This window comes from Triticum urartu, chromosome 7A (genome assembly GCF_056163025.1).
Source record: "Triticum urartu cultivar PI428250 chromosome 7A, HENAU_Tu73, whole genome shotgun sequence".
In the NCBI taxonomy this organism is placed as follows: Eukaryota; Viridiplantae; Streptophyta; class Magnoliopsida; order Poales; family Poaceae; genus Triticum; species Triticum urartu.
Genome location: NC_141879.1, coordinates 328486119 through 328509141, shown reverse-complemented (window position 1 = coordinate 328509141; position 23023 = coordinate 328486119).

Sequence of the window (23023 nt, the reverse complement as noted above, 5' to 3'; positions counted from 1 at the left end):
TTGCTCTTATTAGTACATGTTGTCTTGTATCACTGTACTTGCATACATACCTGGTTCATTATGTGACAGCAGTATGCATGATAGCTTGCTTATCAATTGTTCGCTCCAAATTATGTGATCTGTATGAATGGTTACATTAGTGTAGAATATATCCAATGCCAATGTTTTTTTAGCTCTGCATTGTTCTTGTAAGTACATGCTGTCCTTTATTAGTGTACTTATAATGACAGGTAGTTGTTCATGTACCATCACTCTGCAGCTTATTTTCCTTTGCCCTCCATTTTCTACACATAAAATCTATATTTACTCTTACCATAAGGTTGGTACTGAAGAAGTTTAGCTGTGCATTGCTCTTGGCTGTACCTTTTGCCTGTATCGCTGCACTTACATTTATAGCTACTTGGTTATGTAGCATCACTCTTCATCTTATCTTAAATATTCTCCATTTTGTTGGATATTATCACATCTATATTTACTCTTAACAAAATGTAGAATAAAGGCAATGCTTTTGAAGAAGATTCTGTGGTAAACTTCTTGAATTCCCCCCCATTAGCATGGACAAGGCCTTTATAGAGCCTGTCTTCACCAATAATGTAAGTTTGTCCATCTCAAGCCTTCAAACTTTGCTTTATATATTTGGTTAGGCATGACTGCAACAGCTGTTTATTTTTGGTGTTTGCATCAAATTGCTTGTTTAAAGTTTATTATATGTAGTTCATAAACAAAAGTTCGTCCTTTCTCAATATAAGTTTTCAGTTGTACAACCAAGTTCCTTCTTCATACCATGTAAATTAAACTATACAGAGCAAGTGATCTTCTTTTGCACTGCATGTATGCTTCTGTTCTTCATCTGTAATCTAGTGGTGTGGTGAACCTACCCACTACAGCACAATGTCATATTTTGCAATGTCTTAACTATGAAAAATGTCATATCATTCTACTATTATTTAAATCGTCTCTTTATTTGCCAATCTAAAATGGTATAAATTGACAGCACACTAACCATTGATACTTATGAGTTCTTGATCTATAATCCAGTGGTGTCGTGAAGATGCCAACTCCTTCACAATGTCATTTTCTGCCATGTCTTGACCTGAACAATACCATATTGTGTTAATGCAAATTTAAACTGTGTCACTTTATTCGTCAGTAAGAAATGTGATGAATTGTCAGCACTGATACTTTTATGTGCAAAACCGGTCATCTGTCTGCTTGTTTATCTTTCAGAGTGAGGAAGATATAAGTGTTGAACAAACACAGTCTCATCATCTTGCTCAGCTGCTTGCGCTGCAGCTCCCCAGCAGGGCTAACCTTTCTTGAACTCTATTGAAGTGCTGTCGGTTTTGTAAATCATTTTGTCGGCGTGCTTATTTGCACTGGTGGCGATCTTTGATGCCCAGTGTATGTAATCTGTTGTCTGCATGTGCTTTATTATCATAGTGGCGAACTTTGATGCCCAGTGGATGTAATATGCCGTAATTTCTTTATTGTATAGTATAGGTTTTTTCTTATTCACGATGCTGCAGTTATTTTACTGTATATATATCCTGTCTTCGCAGTAAACCGGCCAAACCGTATAATTACGGTACATAATGGGGCTGTCATGCAATCACGATGTAGGTTGGGCCTAAAACATGCCGATCAGCTCACGGGCCGGCAGTAGCCTGAAATGAACCCCGACCCATGATTGTGGGAATCAAATCGCGGGCTTTTAACAGGCCGAAAAATTGTCTCGGTCCTTGTTTGGCCCAATCAGATATTGGCTGCGAGCAGGCCGGATACAAACTGGGCCGTAGTTAGGCCCAACTATATGACGGGCTTTTAACAGGCTGAAATTAATATAGGGCCGAAATGTTAAACGGCCCTTAACAGGCCAAAACTAATATCAGGCCGAATTACTAAGTGGGCCTTTAGCAAGTGGGCCCAAAAGTATAGTGTCCAGTTGACGGGCCGAATCTGATATGGGCCATAATTAGGCGCAAAACCTCTTAAAGGGCCGGACCTGATCTGGGCCGTAATTTGGCCCAGAACATGGTAGGCTTTTAACGGGCCGGATCTCATATGGGCCACTATTAGGCCCGGAGCGTGGCAGGCCATTAATAGACAGTATCAAATATGGGCCGACATTTGGCCCAAAACATGGCAGCCAGTTAATGGGCCGGCCTACTAAGGTCCTCAAAATCTTGTGGGCCTATAGCTGGGCCAGCCATTAATGGCGGCGAAATCTCGTGGGCCTTTAGCTGGGCCGGCCCATTATGATCCGCAAGAATTTTGTGGGCCTTTACCTGGGCCGGCCTATTATGGCACACAAAAAATCTTATGGGCCTTTACCTGGGCCGGCCCATTATGGCCCGCGAAATCTTGTGGGCCTTTAGCTGGGCCAGCCCATTATGGTCCGCAAAGTCTCGTGGGCCTTTAGCTGGGCCGGCCCATTATGGTCCACAAAATATTGTGGGCCTTTAGTTGGGCCGTCCCATTTAAACTTGTTGGGCCGTGCCACGTGTCGACGTATCATAGGCGCCTTCTGTCCAGTGAGTGGATGACATCTGTCCCGAGAGCCGACACGTGTTTCTGTTAGCCAATAATGATTTTACACGTGGAAAATCCCCATTGGTCGGGGCTGTTAACGGGTTATCGGATCCAAAACCCGACCCGATAGCTTAACGGCGTTCCGTTACGGTGGATGCCACGTGTCGGTCACCCTTGACGAAAGCACTTCTGTGACGCGCGATTTATCGTCATGGAAGTGGCCACTTCCGTGATGATAATTTTGGTAATGTCATGGAACACTTCTACGACAGCACAGGTATGACTATCTTGATTATCTCATAAATTTGTCATGGATGTACATGCATGACAAAAAAAGTGACCTACTATGACAAACACGTATCATCACGGAAGTGTATTTTTTTTGTAGTGAAGCAATTGTATCTATACCTCGGACATTGCCGTGGTTTCCTACCCTGGTCCTGATATATTCCGCTTCAGCCTGGATGATCAGTCATGCGTTGCTCCCATATTGACAATGGATGGCCCTTCCCAGAGCACCTATGGTTCAAAGCAAGAGTTTCCAATGCCGAGGATTGGTTGAGTTGAAGTTCATTTCATTGCTTGTTATTTGTCGTGTGATGAAAACTTCAGTATTTACTAGAATGTTTTGTTGGAAATAATCTATAATCCAACATGTATCCTCGTTGTTGTTGTGTGTTGATGACTTGTTGTATGTAATGAATGGTACATTTGCAAATGCATGTCATAGACTCAATTTATGAATGATTTTCGAGTCACTTCTTGGAGTGTGAGTACCGTAGTAGTATAGCCAGCATCCGGTTAGTATATGAAGTTGCCACATCACATAGAGCCAACCTAATATTGGAGTATGCTAGCCCTCCACTGGCGCGCCTCTTCAAATGGCGGAGGAAGTGATAGGTCGTGTCACCTTTTGTCTAGATCTAAGATGCCACGTGTACCAGATGAATGATTCCATGTTCGACCACCGTGATGCTAGGTGCGAGCCGAGGAACACTGTTGGAGAGACCCCCCTCATAATTTTCCTACATTGGTCGTTTGATTCATAGGATAGAATGCTATAGGATTTTTCCCTATGTAATCATGTTTTAATTGGCAATCTAGCATCCACTCCAACTTTTGTTTCACTTCCTTTGTTCCTACGAAGAGAGTACTTGCTCTAAATGATGTGCCGCTGCAAGAGCCGCCTATATTAATTAACCATGCTCTAAAAAGGTGGACCAGCTTTGGCTATAGTAGTACTGTACTAGGTTAGTAGGTGACCTTGCACTTGGCTCTTCTCCTCTTCCGGAAGTCGAACAATAATGATGGTACTACAGTAGTACTTCTGGCAATCTGACACCAAATGAACTGCTGCACCTCCACCAGTTATAAGCAAAAGTTTCTCCTCGTGCTGCGAGCCACCTGGCACGCGTTGGCGAGGGAGAAGGCATAGTAAGCAAGCTTCTCGTCGTTCTGCGAGTTGACGGGACACATCAAAGTTACTTATTAGTACTATCTTCAAAAAGGGCCGACCATGTCCATGGCTACCATCCCGTGCTCTGTCATTGAGTATGTGCACTATTCACGTGCCATCAAGGAGAAAAATATTGCGTAGTAGTACTAGGTGCCATCGAAGTGCACGACTCACTTACGCACTACATATCTCCATTTTCTTGCATGACACGGCACCTCGATGCTAGATGTCCCGCATGTCATGGAGGCATATAGTATGATTTTGTAAAATGGAGGCATATAGATGTCACACATGTCGGCAAAAGGATGAACGAAGCTCATGTCTTAGATGAAAGAGTGGAAGAACATAGATTCCTGACGACCGAGAAGGAGCAACAAACCTCGGGGTGGAGCGTCTGCACACATAATATTTATATTATTCAGCGATATAAAATCAACCAAATCTCTCCATGTTCCTATACCATTCTATAATATGAGAATAACTTTGAACGTAAGCCATTGATTCACTCTATCCAATGGTCCTAGTTGGAAAATCCAAACAAAACCAAGCATTGGATCAACTCTTTTTTTGAGATAAACTCTTTTAGCACTTAGATTGTAGCCGCTTGCACGAGAAATTACACACCATGTTTCGTTGACATGTGGTCCCGTTCCAACATGTCAGTGAGACAACAACGAGTCCTTTTGTACAATTTCCGAAAGGACGTGTAGGACAGGGCGCCTCTTCATGTAACGTGGCAAACTGGCAACCGTCCATCGACTCTTTGGCTTTCCCTCTCGATTTGGAACTGCTGTCGCACGCTCTTCCTCCCTCCTCCATTTTCCTTCACCCTTCCTTATGCCATTGTTCGATCGTCTTCTCCATGGAGGGAACAAGCCGGAAACGACCCCGTTATTCTTGCCTAGATCTGAAAGATGACGTGGTGGGGGAACTCACTAATCGGTGCGACGTCATCACCTCAGCTAGGATGGCAGGCTCATTCAAGACCATTCTCGGCTCAACTAATAACATCATTACAAGGAACCCAAGGGTCCAGGAGCAGTTTGATCCCCCTTATCTTCTTTGCTATAAGCCTGTTCGCATGGGCGCGGATGACGGAGGCCTCGCCTTGTGCAAGTTGATGCCGCTTGATAATGATACGTGTGATTTTAAGATGCCATCGTTTCATGGTAAGGCCTAGGCTGGCGCAAGTGGAGATTGGGTTGTTTATATTGGGTACAATTGCAAGTAGGAACTTGTGAATGTGTACACTCGTCAGTGGATTCCACTTCCTAAAATCTCCGAGTGCCCCGAGGTTGAGCACACAGATGATCTACGTACATTCTGTTGGAAATATGCCCTAGAGGCAATAATAAATTGGTTATTATTATATTTCCTTGTTCATGATAATCGTTTATTATCCATGCTAGAATTGTATTGATAGGAAACTCAGATACATGTGTGGATACATAGACAACACCATGTCCCTAGTAAGCCTCTAGTTGACTAGCTCGTTGATCAATAGATGGTTACGGTTTCTTGACCATGGACATTGGATGTCGTTGATAACGGGATAACATCATTAGGAGAATGATGTGATGGACAAGACCCAATCCTAAGCCTAGCATAAAGATCGTGTAGTTCGTTTGCTAAAGCTTTTCTAATGTCAAGTATCATTTCCTTAGACCATGAGATTGTGCAACTCCCGGATACCGTAGGAGTGCTTTGGGTGTGCCAAACGTCACAACGTAACTGGGTGGCTATAAAGGTTCACTACAGGTATCTCCGAAAGTGTCTGTTGGGTTGGCATGAATCGAGACTGGGATTTGTCACTCCGTGCAAACGGAGAGGTATCTCTGGGCCCACTCGGTAGGACATCATCATAATGTGCACAATGTGACCAAGGAGTTGATCATGGGATGATGTGTTACAGAACGAGTAAAGAGAGTTGCCAGTAACGAGATTGAACAAGGTATCGGATACCGACAATCGAATCTCGGGCAAGTACAATACCGCTAGACAAAGGGAATTGTATACGGGATTGATTAAGTCCTTGACATCGTGGTTCATCCGATGAGATCATCGTGGAGCATGTGGGAGCCAACATGGGTATCCAGATCCCGCTGTTGGTTATTGACCGGAGAGTTGTCTCGGCCATGTCTACATGACTCCCGAGCCCGTAGGGTCTACACACTTAAGGTTCGATGACGCTAGGGTTATAGGGAATAGATGTACGTGGTTACTGAATGTTGTTCGGAGTCCTGGATGAGATCCCGGACGTCACGAGGAGTTCCAGAATGGTCCGGAGGTAAATATTTATATATGGGAAGTCATCATACGGTCATCGGAATAATTCGGGGGTTACCAGTATTGTACCGGGACCACCGGAGGGGTTCCGGGGGGTCCACCGGAAGGGTCCACCTGCCCCGGAGGGCCCTATGGGCTGTATGTGGAGAGAGACCATCCCCTTAGTGGGCTGGGTGCCTCCCCCCTAGGGCCCATGCGCCTAGTGTTTGGGGGAACCCTAAAGGGGGGGGGGCGCCCCCCTTGCCTTGGGGGGCAAGGCAACCCCCCTTGGCCGCCGCCCCCTCCTCAGATTGGATCTGAGGGGGCCGGCCCCCCTCTCCTTTGCCCCTATATATATGTGGGGGTTGGGAGGGCAGCCGCACCCAAGTTCTGGCGCAGCCCTCCCCCTCTCCCAAGTCCTCCACTTCTCCTACGGTGCTTGGCGAAGCCCTGCAGGATTACCACGCTCCTCCTTCACCACCATGCCGTCGTGCTGCTGCTGGATGGAGTCTTCCCCAACCTCTCCATCTCCCCTTGCTGGATCAAGGCGTAGGAGACGTCACCGGGCTGTACGTGTGTTGAACGCGGAGGTGCCGTCCGTTCGGCACTAGGATCATCAGTGATTTGGATCACGACGAGTACGACTCCATCAACCCCGTTCACTTGAACGCTTCCGCTTAGCGATCTAAAAGGGTATGTAGATGCACTCTCCTTCCCCTTGTTGCTAGATTACTCCATAGATTGATCTTGGTGATGCGTAGAAAATTTTAAATTTCTGCTACGATCCCCATCAGTGGCATCATGAGCTAGGTCTATGCGTAGTTTCTATGCACGAGTAGAACACAAAGCAGTTGTGGGCGTCGATTTTGTCAATTTACTTGCCGTTACTAGTCTTATCTTGATTCGGCGGCAGCGTGGGATGAAGAGGCCCGGACCGACCTTACACGTACTCTTACGTGAGACTGGTTCCACCGACAGACATGCACTAGTTGCATAAGGTGGCTAGCGGGTGTCTGTCTCTCCCACTTTAATCGGATCGGATTCGATGAAAATGGTCCTTATGAAGGGTAAATAGAAATTGGCATATCACGTTGTGGTTTTCGCGTAGGTAAGAAACGTTCTTGCTAGAAACCTATAGCAGCCACATAAAAACTTGCAACAACAATTAGAGGACGTCTAACTTGTTTTTGCAGCATATGCCTTGTGATGTGATATGGCCAAAAGGATGTGATGAATGATATATGTGATGTATGAGATTGATCATGTTCTTGTAATAGGAATCACGACTTGCATGTCGATGAGTATGACAACCAGCAGGAGCCATAGGAGTTGTCTTAATTTATTTATGACCTGCGTGTCAACATAAACGTCATGTAATTACTTTACTTTATTGCTAAAGCGTTAGCCTTAGTAGTAGAAGTAATAGATGACGAGACAACTTCAAGAAGACACGATGATGGAGATCATGATGATGGAGATCATGGTGTCATGCTGGTGACAACAATGATCATGGAGCCCCGAAGATGGAGATCGAGAGGAGCAAAAATGATATTGGCCATATCATGTCACTATTTGATTGCATGTGATGTTTATCATGTTTTACATCTTATTTGCTTAGAACGACGGTAGCTTAAATAAGATGATCCCTCACTAAAATTTCAAGAAAGGTGTTCCCCCTAACTATGCACCGTTGCGAAGGTTCGTTGTTTCGAAGCACCACGTGATGATCAGGTGTGATAGATTCTAATGTTTGAATACAACGGGTGTAAGCCAGATTTACACAGCAAAAACACTTAGGTTGACTTGACGAGCCTAGCATGTACAGACATGGCCTCGGAACACGGAAGACCGAAAGGTCGAGCATGAGTCATATAGAAGATACGATCAACATGAAGATGTTCACCGATGTTGACTAGTCCGTCTCACGTGATGATCGGACACGGCCTAGTTGACTTGGATCATGTTTCCCTTAGATGACTAGAGGGATGTCTATCTGAGTGGGAGTTCATTAAATAATTTGATTAGATGAACTCAATTATCATGAACATAGTCTAAATTGTCTTTGCAAATATGTTGTAGATAAATAGCTCACATTGTAGCTCCCTGTTTCAATACGTTCCTAGAGAAAGATTAAGTTGAAAGATATTGTAAGCAATGATGCGGACTAGGTCCGTAGTCCAAGGAGTGTCCTCACTGCTACACAGAAGGCTTACGTCTTTGATGCACCGCTCGATGTGCAAACCCCTACAACGTCGTCTGTGGATGTTGTGAACACCTGACAGACACATCCTGATGACTACTTGATAGTTTAGTGCACCATACTTTACGGCTTAGAATCGGGATTCCAATGACGTTTTGAACGCCATAGAACATATGAGATGTTCCAAGAGCTGAAATTGAGATTTCAGGCTCATGCCCGTGTTGAGAGGTATGAGACCTCTGACAAGTTCTTTTGCCAACAAGATGGAGGAGAATAGCTCAGCTAGTGAGCATGTGCTCAGAATGTCTGGGTGCTATAATCACTTAAATCAAGTGGGAGTTAAACTTCCAGATAAGATAGTGATTGACAGAGTTCTCTAGCCACTATCACTAAGCTACTAGATCTTCATGATGAACTATGACATGCGAGGGATGGAGTTGATCCCGGAGCTGTACGCGGTGCTTAAGACCGCAAAAGCTAGAAATCAAAGAAGGAGCATCAAGTGTTGATGGTTTAACAAGACCACTGGTTTCAAGAAGGGCAAGGGCTAGAAGGGAAACTTCATGGATGGCAAACCAGCTGCCGCTCCAGTGAAGGAACCCAAGGTTGAACCCAAACCCGAGACTAAGTGCTTCTATTGTAAGGTGAACGGTCACTGGTAGAGGAATTACCCCAAATGCATGGTAGATAAGAAGGCTGGCAACTTCAACAAAGTATATACGTGTTATTAATGTGTACCTCGCTAGTACTCCTGGTAGCACCTCGGTATTGGGTACCGGTTCAGTTGCTATTACTGGTGACTTGAAGCAAAAGCTACGGACTAAACGGAGACTAGCTAAGGGCGAGGTGACGATGTGTGTTGGAAGTGTTTCCAAAGTTGATGAGATCACCATCGCACGCTCCATCTGCCTTCGGGATTAGTATTGAACCTAGATAAATGTTATTAGGTGTCTATGTTGAGCATAAATATGATTAGATCATGTTCATTGCAATACGGTCATTCATTTAAGTTAGAGAATAATGGTTATTCTGTTTACATGAATGATACCTTTCATGGTCATGCACCCTACATGAATAGTTCATTGAATCTCGGTCGTGGTGATACACATGTTCATGCCAAAATATGTAGAGTTAATAATGATAGTACCACTTTCTTGTGGCACTGCCGCTTAGGTCATATTGGCATAAGATGCATGAAGAAACTCCATGTTGATGGATGTTTGGAGTCACTTGATTTTGAATCGCTTGACACATGCGAGCCATGCCTCATGGGCAGGATGACTAAGACCCCGTTTTCAGGTACAATGAAATGGGCAAGTGACTTGTTGGAAATCATACATGCTGATGCGTGTGATCCAATGAGAATTGAAGCGTGCGGTGGATATCGCTATTTTCTCATCTTCACTGACGATTTGAGTAGATATAGGTATATTTACTTAATGAAGCACAAGTCTGAAACGTTTGAAAAGTTCAAGCGATTTTAGAGTGAAGTTAAGAATCATCATAACAATAAGATCATGTTCCTATGATCTGATCAAAAGGGGATTTTCTGAGTTATTAGTTTGGCAAATCACTTAAGACATTGTGGAATTGTTTCACAGTTGAAGCCACCTGGAACACCACAGTTGTAATGGTGTGTCCGGAAGTCGTAATCGAACCCTATGAGATATGGTGCGATCTATGATGTCTCTTACCAATCTACCGTTTTCATTTTGAGGTTATGCGTTAGAGACAGCTGCATTCACTTTAGATAGGACACCATCTAAGTCCGTTGAGACGGCGTCGTATGAACATTGGTTTGGCAAGAAACCAAAGTTGTCGTTTCTTAATGTTTGGGGCTGCGATGCTTAAGGCTTCAGCTGGAGATGCTCGAACCCAAACCGGACAAACACATCTTGATAGGATACCCAAAGGTGACAGTTGGGTATACCTTCTATCTCAGATCCAATGGCAAATTGTTTGTCGCTAAGAACGGGTCCTTTCTCGAGAAGGAGTTTCTCTCGAAAGAATTGAGTGGGAGGAAGATAGAACTTGATGAGGTTGTCGAACCTTTATTTGAACCAGAGAGTGATGAAACACAAAAAGATGTTTTCTGTGGAGCCTACGTCTGTTGAATAGGAAGTTAATGATAGTGATCATGAAGCTTCGGATCAAGTTGCTATCGAACCTCATAGGTCGACAAGGATATGTACTACTCCTGAGTGGTATGGTAATCTTGTCTTAGATATCATGTTGTTAGACAACAATGAACCTATGAGCTATGGAGAAGCGATGGTGGGCCCGTATTCCGACAAATGGTTAGAAGCCATGAAATCCGAGATAGGATCCATGTATCAGAACAAAGTATGGACTTTGGTGGACTTGGCCGATGATCGGCAAGCCATTGAGAATAAATGGATCTTTAAGAAGAAGACGGACGTGGCCAGTAATGTTGCCGTCTATGAAGCTTGACTTGTGGGAAAGAGTCTTTTCACAAGTTCAAGGAGTTGACTACGATGAGAATTTCTCACCCGTAGCGATGCTTAAGTCTGTCGGAATCATGATAGCATTAGTTGTATTTTTCGATTATGAAATCTTACAGATGGATGTCAAAACAAGTTTTCTTACCAGTTTTCGTAAGAAAAAGTTGTATGTGATACAATAAAAGGTTTTGTCAATCCTAAGGATGCTAAAAGGTATGCTGGCTCCAGCAATCCTTCTATGGACTAGAGCAAGTATCTCGGAATCGGAATATATGTTTTGATGGAGTGATCAAAGCATTTAGGTTTATACAATGTTTGCTAGAAACTTGTATTTACAAGAAAGTGAGTGGGGGCACTACAATATTTCTGATAAGTATATGTGGATGACATATTGTTGATCTGAAATAATGTAGAATTTCTGGAGAGCATAAACGGTTGTTTGAAGAGTGATTTTCAAAGGAAGACCTGGATAAAGCTGCTTACATATTGGGCATCAAGATCTATAGAAATAGATCAAGACGCCTGATGATACTTTCAAAGAACGCACACCTTGACATGTTTTTGAAAGAGTTCAAAATAGATCAGTTAAAGAAGGGGTTCTTACCTGAGTTGTAAGGTGTGAAGTTGAGTAAGACTCAAAGATTGACCACGGCAGAAGAAAGAGGAAGGACGAAGGTCGTCCCCTATGCTTTTGTCATAGGCTCTATACGGTATGCCATGCTGAGTACCGCACCTGATGTGTGCCTTGCCACATGTCTGGCAAGAGGGTACAAAGGTGATCTAGGAGTAGATCACCAGATAGCGGTCAAAATTATCCTTAGAGGAATAAGGAAATATTTCTCGGTTATGGAGGTGATAAAGAGTTCGACGTAAAGAGTTACGTTGATGCAAGCTTAACACCTATCCGGGTAGCTCTGAGTAGAGATACCGGATACGTATAATGGAGCAATAATTTGGAATAGCTCCAAGTGGAACGTGGTAGAAGCATCTATGACATAAAGTTTTGCGAAATACATAGGGATCTGAATATGGCAAGACCCGTTGACTACAACCTCTCTCACAAGAATAACATGATCAAACCCAGAACTCTTTGAGTGTTAATCACATAGTGATGTGAACTAGATCATTGAGTCCAGTAGACTCTTGGATGTTGGTCACATGACGATGTGACCTGTGAGTGTTAATCACATGGCGATGTGAACTAGATTATTGACTCTTGTGCAAGTGGGAGACTGTTGGAAATATGCCCTAGAGGCAATAATAAATTGGTTATTATTATATTTCCTTGTTCATGATAATCGTTTATTATCCATGCTAGAATTGTATTGATAGGAAACTCAGATACATGTGTGGATACATAGACAACACCATGTCCCTAGTAAGCCTCTAGTTGACTAGCTCGTTGATCAATAGATGGTTACGGTTTCCTGACCATGGACATTGGATGTCGTTGATAACGGGATCACATCATTAGGAGAATGATGTGATGGACAAGACCCAATCCTAAGCCTAGCATAAAGATTGTGTAGTTCGTTTGCTAAAGCTTTTCTAATGTCAAGTATCATTTCCTTAGACCATGAGATTGTGCAACTCCCGGATACCGTAGGAGTGCTTTGGGTGTGCCAAACGTCACAACGTAACTAGGTGGCTATAAAGGTTCACTACAGGTATCTCCGAAAGTGTCTGTTGGGTTGGCACGAATCGAGACTGGGATCACTCCGTGTAAATGGAGAGGTACCTCTGGGCCCACTTGGTAGGACATCATCATAATGTGCACATTGTGACCAAGGAGTTGATCACGGGATGATGTGTTACGGAACGAGTAAAGAGACTTTCCGGTAACGAGATTGAACAAGGTATCGGATACCGATGATCGAATCTCGGGCAAGTACAATACCGCTGGACAAAGGGAATTGTATACGGGATTGATTAAGTCCTTGACATCGTGGTTCATCTGATGAGATCATCATGGAGCATGCGGGAGCCAACATGGGTATCCAGATCCCGTTGTTCGTTATTGACCAGAGAGTTGTCTCGGCCATGTCTGCATGACTCCCGAGCCCGTAGGGTCTACACACTTAAGGTTCGATGACGCTTGGGTTATAGGGAATAGATGTACGTGGTTACCGAATGTTGTTTGGAGTCCCGGATGAGATCCTGGACGTCACGAGGAGTTCCGGAATGGTCTGGAGGTAAAGATTTATATATGGGAAGTCATCATACGGTCACCAGAATAATTCGGGGGTTACCGATATTGTACCGGGACCACCGGAGGGGTTTCGGGGGTCCACCGGGAGGGTCCACCTGCCCCGGAGGGCCCTATGGGCTGTATGTGGAGAGAGACCAGCCCCTTAGTGGGTTGGGCGCCTCCCCCCCTAGGGCCCATGCGCCTAGGGTTTGGGGGAACCCTAAAGGGGGGCGCCCCCCTTGCCTTGGGGGGCAAGGCAACCCCCCTTGGCCGCCGCCCCCTCCTCAGATTGGATCTGAGGGGGCCGGCCCCCCTCTCCCTTGATCCTATATATATGTGGGGGTTGGGAGGGCAGCCGCACCCAAGTTCTGGCACAGCCCTCCCCCTCTCCCAAGTCCTCCACTTCTCCTACGGTGCTTGGCGAAGGCCTGCAGGATTACCACGCTCCTCCTTCACCACCATGCCGTCGTGCTGCTGCTGGATGGAGTCTTCCCCAACCTCTCCTTCTCCCCTTGCTGTATCAAGGCGTAGGAGACGTCACCGGGATGTACGTGTGTTGAACGCGGAGGTGCTGTCCGTTCGGCACTAGGATCATCGGTGATTTGGATCACGACGAGTACGACTCCATCAACCTCGTTCACTTGAACGCTTCCGCTTAGCGATCTACAAGGGTATGTAGATGCACTCTCCTTCCCCTCGTTGCTAGATTACTCCATAGATTGATCTTGGTGATGCGTAGAAAATTTTGAATTTCTGCTACGATCCCCAACACATTCAAATACAATCATGGTGACTGTCTTCTACGGAAGATAGCAATTTGTCGAGTTCCCAATGCTCCTGGAATTACAAGAACTATCAAGTTGCTGCTATCTTTGACAAGTTTGTTGTCGTCCTTCGTGGTTCGACTAGATGGATATTGCTCAGAAATCAGTTTCTATCCACGGATGTGTACTTTGATGCAATTCAATACGAGGGTCTTGTGTTTGCTGCCACCACTCGTGGCACTGTTTTTGCATGGGATCCTCATAGTTTCGGTATGTTTATCTTCCACCGTAATTATAGTTGTTTCATCCACATGCATGCGAGTTAGCAAGTTTCCCTTCTCTACTAATTAACCTTCTTCTTGTGTTTCCAAGGTCCTGTGAACATTCCACCACCTATACTTGAAATTTTTTACAACCAAGGGGGAGATGACAACGGTGATGATCACGCGCATGAGGACGAGCAGAACTTATATACTCAGTGGCACCTGGCAACTAATTCCGATGGATCACCCCTTCTTGTCTGTATATAGTGCACTGTGATTGTTACTACTGAGGTAGCAGGTGGTGTCTCCCATGGTCGCCCTCTCCGGACCTATTCCAACACCCATTGCAGGGTATTCGGGATGGATACTAGTGTGCTAGCCCCAACACCTTCTCCCTGGTTCAGTATTAATAGTCTTGGAGAAAACTCGCTTTTCCTTGGACAAAACTATCCAATGATGGTGAAAGGTGATCCAGCTGCTGTTGACAAAATGTTACTACCATTTATGAGAAGCAACTTTATCTATACCTCGGACATTGCGGTGGTTTCCTACCCTGGTCCTGATATATGTCACTTCAGCCTGGATGATCAGTCTTGCGTTGCTCTCGATATTGACAATAGCTGGCCCTTCCCAGAGCACCTATGGTTCAAAGCAAGCGTTTCCAACGCCGAGGATTGGTTGAGTTGAAGTTCATTTCATTACTTGTTATTTGTTGTGTGATGAAAACATCAATATTTACTAGAAGGTTTTGTTGGAAATAATCTATAATCCAACATGTATCCTCGTTGTCGTTGTGTGTTGATGACTTGTTGTATGTAATGAATGGTACATTTGCAAATGCATGTCATAGACTCAATTTATGAATGGTTTTCGAGTCACTTCTTGGAGTGTGAGTACCGTAGTAGTGTATCCAACATCCGGTTAGTATATGAAGTTGCCACATCACATAGAGCCAACCTAATATTGGAGTATGCTAGCCCTCCACCGATGCGCCGCTTCAAATGGCGAAGTAAGTGAGAGGTCGCGTCACCTTGTGTCCAGATCTGAGATGCCACGTGTACCAGATGAATGACTCCAAGTTCGACCACCGTGATGCTAGGTGCGAGCCGAGGAACACTGTTGGAGAGACCCCCCCTCATAATTTTCCTACATTGGTCATTTGATTCATAGGATAGAATGCTATAGGATTTTTTTCCTATGTAATCATGTTTTAATTGGCAATCTAGCATCGAATCCAACTTTTGTTTCACTTCCTTTGTTCCTACGAAGATAGTACTTGCTCTAAATGATGTGCCGCTACAAGAGCCGCCTATATTAACTAACCGTGCTCTAAAAAGGTGGACTAGCTTTGGCTATAGTAGTACTGTACTAGGTTAGTAGGTGACCTTGCGCTTGGCTCTTCTCCTCTTCCGGAAGTCAAACAATAATGATGGTACTACAGTAGTACTTCTGGCAATCTGACACCAAATGAACTGCTGCACCTCCACCGCTTGTAAGCAAAAGTTTCTCCCCGTCCCGCGAGCCACCGCGCACGCGTTGGTGAGGGAGAAGGCGTAGTATGCAAGCTTCTCGTCGTTCTGCGAGTTGACGGGACACATCAAAGTTACTTATTAGTACTATCTTCAAAAAGGGCCGACCATGTCCATGGCTACCATCCCATGCTCTATCATTGAGTACGTGCACTATTCACGTGCCATCGAGGAGAAAAAAATGTTGCGTAGTAGTACTAGGTGCCATCGAAGTGCACGGCTCACTTACGCACTACATATCTCCATTTTCTTGCATGACATGCGACCTTGATGCTAGATGTCCCGCATGTCATGGAGGCATATAGTATGATTGTGTAAAATGGAGGAATATAGATGTCCAGCGTGTCGGCAAAAGGATGAACAACGCTCATGTCTTAGACGAAAGAGTGGAAGAACATAGATTCCTGACGACCGAGAAGGAGCAACAAACCTCGGGGTGGAGCGTCTGCACTCATAATATTTTATATTATTCAGCGATATAAAATCAACAAAATCTCTCCATGTTCCTATACCATTCTATAGTATGAGAATAACTTTGAATGTAAGCCATTGATTCACTCTATCCAATGGTCATAGTTGGTAAATCCAAACAAAACTAAGCATTGGATCAACTCTTTTTTTGAGATCAACTATTTTAGCACTTAGATTGTTGCCGCCTGCCCACCTAGCCCACCTATATATCCGCTCATGTGTGATGACCACAGGAGCTATCCACTCAGATTGTATGTTAAACAAATAAAGGTCGATAACTGATGCGGCACCTCGGCGCCTCTTCGTGGACCGTGGCAAACTGGCAACCGTCCAGCGACTCTTCGCCTTTCCCTCTCGATTTGGAACTGCTGTCGCACGCTCTTCCTCCCTCCTCCATTTTCCTTCACCCTTCCTTCTGCCATTGTTCGATCGTCTTCTCAATGGAGGGAACAAGCCGGAAACGACCCTGTTATTCTTGCCCAGATCTGAAAGATGACGTGGTGGGGGAACTCATTGATCGGTGTGACGTCATCACCTCGGCTAGCATGGCAGGTTCGTTCAAGACCATTCTCGACTCAACTAATAACATCATTACAAGGAACCCAAGGGTCCAGGAGCGCTTTGATCTCCCTTATCTTCTTTGCTATAAGCCTGTTCGCATGGGCGCGGACGACGGAAGCCTCGCCTTGTGCAAGTTGATGCCGCTTGATAACGATACATTTGATGTCAAGATGCCATCGCTTCAGGGTAAGGCATGGGCTGGCGCAAATGGAGATTGGGTTGTTTATATTGGGTAGAATTGCAAGTGGGAACTTGTGAATGTGTACACTCGTCAGCGGATTCCACTTCCTAAAATCTCCGAGTGCCCCGAGGTTGAGCACACAGATGATCTACGTACGTTCAAATACGATCATGGTGACTATCGTCTACGGAAGATAGCAATTTGTCGAGTTCCCAACGCTCTTGGAATTACAAGAACTATCAAGTTTTTGATATCTTTGACAAGCTTGTTGCCATCCTTCGTGGTTCGACTGGATGGATATTGCTCAAAAATCAGTTTCTATACACGGATGTGTACTGTGATGCAATTCAATACGAGGGTCTTGTGTTTGCTGCCACCACTCGTGACACTATTTTTGCATGGGATCCTCGTAGTTTTGGTATGTTTATCTTCCACCATAATTATAATTGTTTCATCCACATGCATGCGAGTTAGCAAGTTTCCCTTCTCTACTAATTAACCTTCTTCTTGTGTTTCCAAGGTCCTATGAACATTCCACCACCTATGCTTGAACATTTTTATAACCAAGGGGGCGATGACGATGGTGATAATCACACGCATGAGGACGAGCAAGGCCCATATTCTCACTGGCGGCTGGCAACTAATTCCGATAGATCACCCCTTCTTGTCTGTCTATAGCCCACTGCTGATGTTACTATTGAGGGAGCAGGTGATGTCTCCCATGGTTGCACTCTCCGGACCTATTCCAACACTCGATGCATGGTATTCGGGATGGATACTAGTGTGCTAGCGCCAACACCTTCTCCCTGGTACAATATTGATAGTCTTGGAGAAAACTCGCTCTTCCTTGGACAAAACTACTCAATGATGGTGAAAGGCGATCCAACTGTTGTTGACGCAACGTTACTACCATTTATGAGAAGCAACTGTATCTATACGTCGGACATTGCGGTCGCTCCCTACCCTGGTCGTGATATAGTAGGCCGCTTCAGCCTGGATGATCAGTCCTGTGTTGGTCTCGAGATTGAAAATAGTTGGCTCTTCCCAGAGAATCTCTTGTGGTTCAAAGCAAGCATTTCCAACGCCGAGGATTGGTTGAGTTGAAGTTCATTTCATTGCTTGTTATTTGTTGTCCGATGAAAACTTTAGTATTTATAATGTATCCTCGTTGTTGTTGTGGGTTGATGAGCTGTTGTTTGTAATAAAATGATATTTCTATGATAAACGTACTAAATTTATGAATGGATTTCGAGTCACTTCTCTGAGTGGGTGCTGCGACAAGGCAAAAAAATATTTTCTGAATACATAATTGTACGTGCATTACAACAGGTTATCGGATGAGGCCAATCAACAATAGTACACTATTTGTACTAGCTTCACATGCTGCACTATCTCTACGTCTACGTACGTAGTACAACAAGTTTTAAACTTGAGACCAGCCATCCATCCTCACAAAGAACACTTTTTAACCTAGCACAGACTCCAGGAAATTTGGCCATAGTGTGAGGTGGGCCATATGTTAATATGTTCGCTGTACGTAACCAGCACCTCGAATCCTCGATACTACTACTACTACTACTACTACTACTATAAGTAGTAGGAGTAGTAGAGTGGCATGGGCCAGAACAAGCATTCACATCCAGGAGTATGGCACACGCCACCAGCACGACTTCCATATGACACCAAATTTCTTGGAGTCCGTGCTACAGCAATCTCTTCAACCTCGTCGTTTCTCTAACTCAGCCATCGCGCGGTGGGAGAGGTGGGGGGTTTGCCGATAGTCGGTTTCCTCAACTGCGGTCCTACTTGTAAGGCCTACTCCAACGCATGACCCCAAACAGACCTCCGTTTTGCCAGGATTCTGTCCGTTTGGGTAGGGCAATGGGGTCGTGTCCGGGCCATTTCTCGGATGTGGTGACCGTGCGCCGAACGCGCGGACGCATCCCGGTCGCGTACATTTTTCTTTGCAAACACGTATCTTTTTTTCATCAGTGATTTTTTGATACATGGAAATACATTACCAAAATTTTGACTAGAAAAGCAGGACCAAAGAAAACAAGAACCACAAGAATACATTTTAGAAGACATCCAACTTCCATAACTGCTCCTGTAAGTTGGATTAGTGCCTTCTCAATGCATTCATTGTTGATCTGCGGAGGCTCGATCTTGAGTGCTTCTTTCTTCTTCGAGTGTAAAGAAGTAGACGTGTCTAGCCTCTATTCTATCAACAAGTGCACTAGTCTGATCTCTATCCTCTATGCTAGCTAAAAGTGCTAGAACATCTACTAAATTGCGCTCTATCAATGTATCGTTGTACTCTTCTTTCCAATACCAAAACTTGCATCCATTCTACACAATAAAATTTTAAGTTAGCACAACTAGTCTAATCCGAGAGAACAACCGAAGATTTGGTCGAGTTCTTCCTTCTTTTGCCGACACGTGGGACATCCAGCATCCAGGTCATGTCATGCAAGAAAATAAAGTGGTAGTTGAAGCCACGTGATGTGCATCTTGGGTTAAACTGTAAATAGAATCTTACTACTCTTGAGTAACTCCAAAAGCAGCCACCGAAGATCTTTATTGGATTTGTTTTTCATCACCAGCACGTCGAGGTGAAAGATGTGCAGGTTCAGTGGGTCCTCTTGTGTTTTCACTGATATGTGGGACCGCATATGAGCAAATAGACGATGGGCTCCGCGCGTCTGCTGGCTGGCTGAGAAGAGAGATAGAGGAGGGCTAAGCATGGACTCCAGGAAATTTGTTCTCCGTAACCAGCACCTCGATATAGTGGGGTGGCATGTGCCATAACTAGCATTCATGTCTAGAAGTACGGCACACGCCACCCACACGAGTCCTATCTGACACCAATTTTCTTGGAGTCCATGCTACAACCATCTCTTCTCCCTCCTATTTTCTCAGCCATCACGCAGTGGGCGGGGTGGGGGCTTGCCGATAGTCGGTTTGCTCAACAGCGGTCCCACTTTTAAGTGAAAATGCAACACAGCGCGCATTGCCCCTTGAGCGGCGTGCTGGACCAACCGTGTGGGGTGCGACGCGAACACGGCAGGCTTTTCCTTTTGAACTTGTAACTTGTAAAATTTGGTTCTGCTCCATGGCACGACCGATAGATAGAAATAACGATTTTCCCTAGAGTAATGAGACGTTTGGTTCTGGCACGGTTCATGCATGGAGTACGTACGAAAATTATGAAGTTGATGCGAAAGGTAAGATAATTACTAGTAGTACCATATACTACTACATGGATTTGACGGAAAGATAAAGATACATACGGATCGATCAAAGACATCCTCACGCGCTAGTGCACCGGGTCACCAACCGACGTGTGAGGAGCAGCGGCGTTGGCAGCAAGCTCAGCGTGCTTCTGAACAATGCCATCCAAGGTTGCCCTGCGGTCCAAGAAGGCCAGCGTCCTATCGTCCTCCTCTTGCATGTAGTAGTCCTTGTGGACGATTTGCGCATAGACGTGGGTGATTATGTCAATGGTGTCTTGCTGAGCCAGGCGCTGCGTGATGAGCGCGACCTCGAGGTGGACATTCTATGGCGTGACGGCGGGTAGTCGTAGGGCCACCAGTGCGTCGAAGAGGTTGTCACCATAGAGACCGTTGTGGGTGGCAGGCATCGCAGAGCCTGGGTGCATGGGCTGGAGGCGTACGTCAAGGTCATCCGCGAGCTTCTTGACAATGATGAACTTGTCGAGGAAGCCGATGAGGACCTCGTCGAACAAGGAGATGAAGCTGTCGTCCAAGCGGCCCCTTGCCCTAGCGGCCTCAAGCTCTACCTGGAGACGTTCCACGGTGCCGGGCCGCAGGCCGGCGTCGTGGACCATCTAGCACAGCAGGATGATGCTCGCGCTCATCGCCTCCGTGGGTCTAGCTTCTAGTCAACTGATCTTGCGATTGGAGTGATCACTCTTGCCCTTGGGTGTGTAGGTGCGTAGGATTTCGTAGATTGGACTGACGGGAGTCTTTATATAAGAAGTGCAGACTGCGTTGAATTCACATGCGTGTTGGCCATCTACTTCTTGCCCCTCTATTGCACCTGCCTTTGGTTGTGTGACAGGTTGGCCATCCACCCGTTGCGCCCACGTGTCATACACCCAAAGGCAGGTGCACTAAGTCAATGAAGCTGTGTCCCCCTCCGTGCCGATGCAGTATAGTCATCTCACCGAACCTCTAGTTGGGGCCAAACGAGAGAACTTTGATGTTTACTGGTTTACTGGTCCCCTTTGCATTTTGCGCCAAGTTTTGACCTTTGATTTAACTAATAAAATGTTAATGCATGTAACCAAAAATGTTGTGTAAGTCACCTTACAAAAACCAAATAATCCGAAAACACTTAGGGACAGTACATTAACTCCCTCCTCGTTTCTTATTTCGTGACATATCAACTAATGCGAGATGTGGGCCATGCATGCTTTCAATGACTTGAGACTACCAAACATCACATGCGATGGTTAGTTCATTGCATGTAATCCTAGTAAGTAGCAAAAAGACATTAAGTTATCTCGCCGATAGGAATAAAACAATACATCATGTATTTATTGTAACACCCACGATGCGGCTATATCTCCCACGTGTCGGAGCACGACTTAGAGGCATAACCGCTTTGTAGGCATGTCGCAAGAGGGGTAATCTTTACACATCCCATGTACTGAATAACAAAGAGGTACAGAGTTGGCTTACAATCGCCACTTCACACAATACATGAATAAAGCATTACAACATCCAGATACAATCAAGGTCCGACTACGGAACCAAAATAAAAGAAGACCACCCCTAATGCTACATATCCCCGATCGCCCCGACTAGGCTCCACTACTGATCAACTGAAACGAAACAACACAATGAACAACATCTTCATCGACCTCCTCCTTGAGCTCGGTTGCGTCACCTGTACGGTATCAGCGGCACCTGCAAACTGGTTTTGGAAGTATCTGTGCATCACGGGGACTCAGCAATCTCACACCCTCGCGATCAAGACTATTTAAGCATATAGGAGGGTAAAAGGTATTAGGTGGAGCTGCAGCAAGGACTAGCATATATGGTAGCTAACATACGCAAATGAGAGCGAGAAGAGAAGGCAAGGCACGGTCGAGAAACTATGATCAAAAAGTGATCCAAGTCTACTGACGTTCAAACATTACTCCAATGCCGTGTTCACTTCCCGGACCCCGCCGAGAAGAGACCATCACGGCTACACACGCGGTTGATGCATTTTAATTAAGTTAAGTGTCAAGTTATCTACAACCAGACATTAACAAATTCCCATCTGCCCATAATCATGGGCACTGCTTTCAAAGTTCAAAACCCTGCTGGGGTGTCCCAACTTAGCCCATCACAAGCTCTCACGGTCAACGGAGGATATTCCTTCTCCCAGGAAGACCCGATCAGACTCGGAATCCCAGTTACAAGAAATTTCGACAATGGTAAAACAAGACCAGCAAAGCCACCCGAATGTGCCGACAAATCCCGATAGGAGCTACACATATCTCGTTCTCAGGGCACATCGGATTGTCCAAGGTTCCAGTAGGCCAGCCCAGAGTTGGCCCTAGTGGGCACCGACAGCTGACAGGTTGGACCAACACTCGGAGTTTCGAATCAACACTTAGACAAGCACTGGCCCGGGGGGGTTAAAATAAAGATGACCCTTGAGTCTGCAGAACCCAAGGGAAAGAAAAGGCTAGGTGGCAAATGGTAAAACCAATGTTGGGCCTTGCTGGAGGAGTTTCATTCAAGGCGAACTGTCAAGGGGTTCCCATTATAGCCCAACTGTGTAAGGAACGCAAAATCAAGGAACATAACACCGGTATGACGGTGTGACGCCCCCGATTTGACCATACACTAATCATGCACGTAAATGTGTATGATCAAGATCAAGGACTCACGGGAAGATATCACAACACAACTCTACAAATAAAATAAGTCATACAAGCATCATATTACAAGCCAGGGGCCTCGAAGGCTCGAATACAAGAGCTCGATCATAGACGAGTCAGCGGAAGCAACAATATCTGAGTACAGACATAAGATAAACAAGTTTGCCTTAAGAAGGCTAGCACAAACTGGGATACAGATCGAAGGAGGCGCAGGCCTCCTGCCTGGGATCCTCCTAACTACTCCTGGTCGTCGTCAGC